This window comes from Pagrus pagrus (assembly GCF_965226575.1).
Source record: "Pagrus pagrus genome assembly, chromosome: 5".
NCBI lineage: Eukaryota > Metazoa > Chordata > Actinopteri > Spariformes > Sparidae > Pagrus > Pagrus pagrus.
The window spans coordinates 30,180,306-30,187,914 of NC_140189.1; positions in this window are offsets into that span (position 1 = coordinate 30,180,306).

Sequence of the window (7,609 nt, forward strand, 5' to 3'; positions counted from 1 at the left end):
TATACATCTCTGCATGGGGCCAGAGAGAAAGATGTTGCTGTAGTAGCTTCTAACTGAATCTTGGAAAAATTCTCCTATGCCTTCCTCTTTGTACTTTTAGACATTGGCTGTATTTTACCATTTTATCTAAGTTCGCTTTCAGCTGTTTCGGGAGTCTTGTTAAGTTTCTATAGGTGAAAACCAAACATTTCCTGATTTTGCCTGTTTGCTCCAGTGCCGTACCACCAGCCTGCAGAGCAGCTTCTTTCCCCAGGCTGTGAGACTTCTCAATTCATCCTCTGCTGTCCACCATAAAAAAAATAGTTCTATTTTTCTGGCTTATTATCTATTCATTTTAAAAAATGTTTTGTGAGTAGCATTTTGTTGTTCAACCTTGTGTTGTAGAACGACAAACGAGTAAACCTTGTTCTTTGTAAACAAGGACAAAATCATTTTCCTTGAACTCCCCCGATAACTAAGCAGATTAAAATGTCTTTTCATTGAAGTCTGCGGGGAGATATTTGTATGCAATATCTTCCCCCTGAATGTTGGTTTACCTGTTACCATGGAGCTTCTGAGTGTGCAGCAGAAAAGGGCTCTTGAAAACATAACTCATGTGACAACAGAATAATCACAAAGATCCGCCTGAGAGGAGCATGTCACCGCTCACCGTTCAACAGAAACTCTGAGTGTGCTGCCATGTCACTTACATGGTTTGCAGCAGCAGAGTCCATTATCCCGGGTGTGACATCAGGCATGGAGACCTCTACCTTTACTCTACTCAGCTCTTTAAGTCCAGCTGACACTGCATTATGATAACAACTCAGAGAGAAAATGTAAGAAATGTTTATCTTCATGTCAGAAAAATAACATTATTACTTTAGCATTCCTTTAGGGACATATTGTAGGAATTGATAATGACGGGAACAACAACATCATAGAATTAAATGAAACCTGAATTAGATTTCTTTTTTTCCCCCCACTGTTCCCTTTTTAGACTGCAATAATGTTGCTGTCACTGATCAATCATGGGTTTGTGTACTTAAACAGACGTAGAGGTGGCAAAAGTACACACATTCTTTACTCAACTAGAAGTACTGGTAAAAGTAGAAGTACTGATAGAAGTAGAAAGTAAGTAAGTACTGGCTCTGAAATAAAGTATAAAAGTAAAAAATATCCCTCTGAAGGACATTCTTTCTATAGTTGAGTGTTGGGTCTCATTCTCAGGACATCAAATACCAACATTTTGGGTTGGTAAAATGTCCCGAGCACAGCTGAAAACTGAGAAAATAAGAAAATCCAGGCAGACGGCTGCAGGCGCTCTTCAGATAAGAGACACTAACACGCCTTTCCTCCACATTCCAGTCACACTCTTTGTTTGTTTGTTACGTCTTGTGACGTCATTTCATCTTGCCTCGTCTGCCGTGCGTGATGTGCACTGACAGGTTGAAATCAGTCTTGTGATGTTGGGAAGGCGGCCTGCGATGACACAAACTGAAGGGGAAAAAAAAAATGCAATCTTCTCAAATGCATTAAAAGTAAAATAACAAGCCTGTTTTGAGATACAGATACCTGAAAAAGTAGAGTAACAAAGTATTTGTATTTGATTACTTCCCACCTCTGAACAGGTGTACAAGCAATCTGAGGAGTGTTTACATAACAGTGAATCCACTACTTGTGGGTTATAAAGATTTGAAAATCATGAAACCCTGTGATTTTGTTTTATAGAAGCATACATTTTAATTACTAAGCAATGAACACCTATATTTGTCTCAGTGAAGAGAGACAGTAAAAGTGCATGGGTGCTTTGCCTTTCCCATTTTGCACACAGACACAGACACACACACACACACACACACACACACCTCAACACCATACTTGCACATTTCTCATAAATATAACATACAAACTGACTCTTGTGCTGGTAGCCATGTGCCTTCACAACTAATGAATTAATCTTTTATGCCTTCACTGATAACTTATGAGTAGTTGTTTAGGCATCAATCTATATCACAGACACTTGAATGCAAACTGGGCTCCTCAGCACGTACCAGTCGGCAGCACAAAAGCGTAGCCCGAAAACAAGAATTCATCAAGTCTTTGCCTGCGGCTTCAGTTTTATAGACTTGCATTTAGTAAAAGATATTTTATGACTTTTATACAGGAATATACGTTCCCCAGATGTTTAACATTTGGCAAACATCCTGATATCAAGCATTTTATGCATGTCCTGAGGCTCATTGATGTCTGAGTTGTTGATTTTCTTCGTATTCCTGGCACCAACACCAACAGTGCCGCAATCAAAAGGAACGCCTACGCCCTGTTTCTGTAGTTTTGTTATACCTTTGTTAACTCTACGATTCCTCTCAGGCAATCTCAGTTGGATCCTTGGAGGCCTGAGGGAGCAAAAGAACTGAAAATACAATTAAGAGCTCCTAGCTTACAGTGTAAATATTTACCAAGGTCAAAGCGTCAATAGTTGACAAAAACATGGAGCAAACGACAATATTCTGAGTAGCTAAATAATAAAAATAGATTCCAAATGTGCTTCTCTATTTAAAAGCCATTTTATCCAGTATACGACATACATACATGGATCCAGCATATTTTATCTTAGAATGCACTGTGATTGTTGATGCGCTCCTTTAAGGGTTATTAGACCTTGAGTCTAGGCTTACATTTACATTTACATTTACATTTAAGTTTAGGGCATTTAGCAGACGCTTTTGTCCAAAGCGACTTACAGTATTCATACATACATACATTCACACACTGATGGCGGTGGCTGCCATGCAAGGTGCCGACCAGCACATCAGGAGCAGTTTGGCGTTCAGTTTCTTGCCCAAGGACACTTCGATATGCAGACCAGGGGAATCGAACCAGATAACAAGACGCTGGCTCTAACCCTTAGTCACAGCAGCCCGGCTTGGTAAGTTATTCTCCAAGCATTTTTTGTTATCTATGTAGAAAATCTCTTAACATCCCGACAGCAATCAAACAATTCAAATCCAGTCACTGTGGCTGTCTACAGATCGTTTTAAGGCCTATTTCTGCTGAGAACCTTGTTGATGTTGCAGTAAAAATAGGCTCTGACTCTCTGGGTGAGGCACTGCTGCAGCCTCGCTTGACACGCGCATGAGACACACTACTCGCGCTGGCTGAAATGCTGCGCACACAGTAAAATACACAGCCACTGAGTCTGCTCTTTTAGCTCTTTTGCTGTTTCATAGTGTAACATGATACGATAGGAAAGGGCATATATTAATTCTAAAATATCATCACATATCTTAGACGCATTTATTTAAAACCTAGAAGTGAAACACACTGGATGTAATCAAATGATAATGTTGACTAGGAAGTGGTTGAATGCTATCGTTCGCTAATGGGTTATCAAATATGTTGCTTTACCTTAAAATGTGGACAGATTTTCACTATCCATCATTAATTCAGTTGCTGTCAGATGCCCAATGTTTGTACGACTTGAAACCTGAAACACAGCAGCTTAAAATTATCCCAGCATGAGCTTCCCACCCTGATGTCAGAGGAAAATGGCCACAGAGTGAATACGGTCGATGGGGCACTCTGTGTGGTCAGGCAGCGCACGCTTAGGAGTGGCTCTTAAGGGAGGCCTGAAGAGAGCAGGTGGGTTTTTTTTTTCAGTTGGATACTTTCAAACTTTAGCTTGCTTTTGCTTTACCAACCCCAACTTTCGCAGTGCTCCATTTGTAAAGCAAGCCTAAGTGGTATTATTCAAGTAAAAGTAGGATGAAAAGAATGATGCACAACTCAACATGTACCTGCACTTTTAAAAGATGAATAAATAGGAGCACAACATGATGCTCTTGTTTTTCCTCCTTGGGGGTCAGAATGTTCAGTTTAAACAGGCATAAGTGGAAGGCAACTAATGTGCACAAACCATGGAGTAAACAACTTCACTCTCCATCCGTAATCGGCTCCACCATGAGAGAGACCCATTGTTTAGGCCAGGCTGCAAATGAATACAGTACAGGACGTTCTCCACAGTTTCCTTCAAAGGTTGAAGACAGGTATTACGCTGTAATTGCTTACAGGGGAGAAGCACAAAGGCTCGGTACCTCACAACACTTCCACTTGATACTTCTTTTTAAGGACTGGTAATTACTCATTTCTAACTTGACGGTCCCTACAGGTGACTGTGACCTTCATCAAGATAACAACAGGCAGATTTGCTAACTGTTCACCACTTTCCGTGGGGTATCCATGGTGATTTTTATTGTCCCTGTAGGGGGCTTGTACTTCTTTTAAGCATGTGATTTAGGTTGACATTTTACACAGGACTGACCAAGCCCCCAATTTAAAGTCATTGTTAGGGAAAAGTTATGTTCCCGGAAATAGCTCCAGTCATACATTTCAGGAATAATTTTCTGAAGTCTCCTTAATTAGAAATCATTCAATGCTCAGCACTATTGCCCAAATCGCCTTGTAATTAAAATGCTAATTCAGACGGGATGTAATTGTTGCAGAGAAACCTGGAATCCCCGAGATGACAGCAACAATACATTAGGAGCATCACCCAATTGAAAAGTGACTGGGTCCAAAATACAAGAGAAATTACATTTTTCATATACAAAGTGGATCGTGCAGAAACAAACAGAGCATCGACTTAATTCCTTATACCCAATTACATTAAGCACTCAAATTCGACAGAGTGTGCATTATTTTTTAACTTTGCCCGATTAGTATCAGTCCTTCTCTTCCTATTCTGCATCATTTGCATGTCCGCACTTGGCATGCACACCGTCGCTCCACACAACTCTTCCCTCATTTAGAAACCCGGTGGCTATGTGCCCCTGAACAAGGCACTTAGCCTTCGAAAGCTCCTCCAGCCACAAGTAGAAGACACTGGTGTACAGTCAAAACCGATACTAGAATATATAAAGTGGTGAGAATGTGAAGCTAGGAATTGGTAAGAAAGTTTGTAACTTCTGATAAACTGGACCACGCTGGAACTACATTAAATCACACTCAATTACTACCTCAAAATGGTAGACTCAGGCATATATTCTTATAGTCATATCCTGCAGGGGTCCAATTAATAGAGAACATTAGTGTGAAGCTGCAGAGAATATACTGTACATTCAGAGCAGTAACACAATGTCATACATACTATGTATCGAGAGGCAAGAAATTCAGGAGGTGAAGTTGAACCTGAGCCAATAACACAACTCCACAGTGCTTCCCTTCTGGGAGTAGCAGTCCTTGTGGAAGTCACATTGGGTGAGTTCCTGCACCATCCAGGACCAGCATTACTCAAGTCTACCAGTGATTGATACTTAACATATTCCTCTTCCTTTCTGAATAATATATAGCCATACTGTTCCAGACTCTGAGGGTAAGGTTGACTTCCTGGAATATTAAATACATACTCAGAATTCCTTCGCAGAGTTGGTGTCGAAGCTGACTCCCAGCATCATTTTAGATATTTTAGTAAACAGCATGTACTGCACTGTAGGCTGGAGGGAGATCAGGTATACCACGGAGTGGAGGAATCAGTTTTTTGATCAAACTGCACTTAATTATCATGAGTGGTACCAACTGAGTAGCAATGATGCCAAAAACAAACAACTGTTGTGAAGCTAAAGGGGTCTTTTCAAAGACTTCTTAGGCTTTTCATCACTGTCCAGCCCACTTGCCAGGATAAAATGTTAGTAGGTCCTGTTTCTGAAAACCACAGATATGTTCGAATTGTCATAGTCTACCTACCATATTGACATTTCTACAAAAAGTCTGCATTGCAGCATTTCTAAGTGTGGATATTTTTAAGGAGGCCTCAGGACAATTTCCAGTCGTGTTTGTGGCAACAAATACTGGATATTTTTGACATCTCCAGCCCTGTCTGTGGTGATAAACACTGGTGTTTTTGACGAGAGCTCGGGACATCTCCAGCCTTGTTTGTGGTGACCCGAACAGATATTTTAAACATGATATTTTAACGCCAACCAGGTGTTTTTTGTGCCAAAATCCAACTAGAGTATAAGCACAGTGTTGTGACGGGAGAAACATACAAAATTAAACCCAAAGAAACTTGGAACTTTTTGGTTTTGCAGAAACTTACTTTACCAATTCTGGCAAATAGGTTGTTGACCTTTTTTTTGATTTGTAATATTTATTACGGTAACAAAACTTCTCACCAGGAGCAATTGGTTCAGTATCTTGCTCAAGGATACTTTGACATGCAGCTGGGGCAGCCAGGGATTCGAACCAGCTAAACGACCCGCTCTACCTCCTGAGCAACAGCACCTGTGACTACAAGTGATGTAGGGTCAAGCCCTGCTGTCAGTTTGAGACTAAATGCATTGCTTCAGCACTTTCTGACCACCAAGTCATGAGGAACACTCACCAGGCTGTGAGGTGAAAGCTGTTGTTAAGTCTGTTGCTATGACTGCATGCGGAGCAGCAACGTGAAGTCTACAGAAGCAGACTGTGCTGTGGACCAGCGATGCCCTAGGTACCGTCAGTGCACACCCTCTGATAATGTGTCAGTTCAAGCGCCTAAGCACAGGAAGCACTCGGTACCTAGAAGTATGTAAAAGGAAATCTACAAGGATGTGCTGCTCTTGTGACCCCGTTCCCGAGGCAAATTAAGAGGCTGTCAGTCACACAGAAGGTAGCTGTCAACTCTGCAAATGTCTTGAGTGCCCTGACAGAGAAGAGTGGCTCTGTTGGTTCCTCTGACTCACTGGTAGATTTGAATGCTGCCAAACTGTTGGTTGTTAACACAAAAAAGAGACGGTCACTTTCAACAAACTGCTTCCCAACTTGGGCTTTCTGATATCGTGTTGTTCCTATAACATTTAAGTTGATGTTGTTCAACCAATCAAGCTGTTGTGATGAGCTTTGTGACTTGTGTCGGTGTTCTTCTGGGTAAATAATAATTCATATTTCTCCAGGAAAACCATTTCTACTCACAAAACAGCAACAAAGTTCATATCTGTAGAAAGCTGTCATGGCTGAGTGGGTCACGTAGGGAACTATCACTCAGGAGAAGAAGATTTGCACCCTGCTTGTAAGATACATTCGTTAATTATTATTTTCCATTTCTTTTTAGTTTTTTTGTCCCTGTTTGGTTTAGGCAAAAGGTCAGGATTACGAAAACCCTTTCACAACAATAAACATGTGTTGGAAAGGATAACTTCTCCCATGTGTGTATTTTGTCTTTTCCCCACCAAGTCGCTAAGCTTTGACATAACAAAAACTTGACTGGTCAGTTTCAATGATAGTCCTGGAGCATCATTAACTATGATCTTCCAGGCAACACTAACACGTCGATATCAGATCGTGATTCCCAGCCTGATCAGCCTGAACACAGCTCTCCACGGCCTGTTGAGAATGCTGAGCGGCTGAGCAGCAACGCCAGACATCCTCGTCGGAAGAGAGTGGGAGAGTCTGATCTTAAGAGTTGTGAAAACTACCAACTGTCGAACAGGGTGTCAATTGTAGTACAACACATGAGGCTGAGGACAGCTTGCATTGGGTCTGAGAGCCATGGTTTTTTGGAAGACTACAAGGGAGGCAGTAAAAAGTTCAGCCAGGGCCAAATAACTTAGCTAGTTTGCTCCTGCTTCAGGCTTTTCAGGGAAAGCTGGGACTT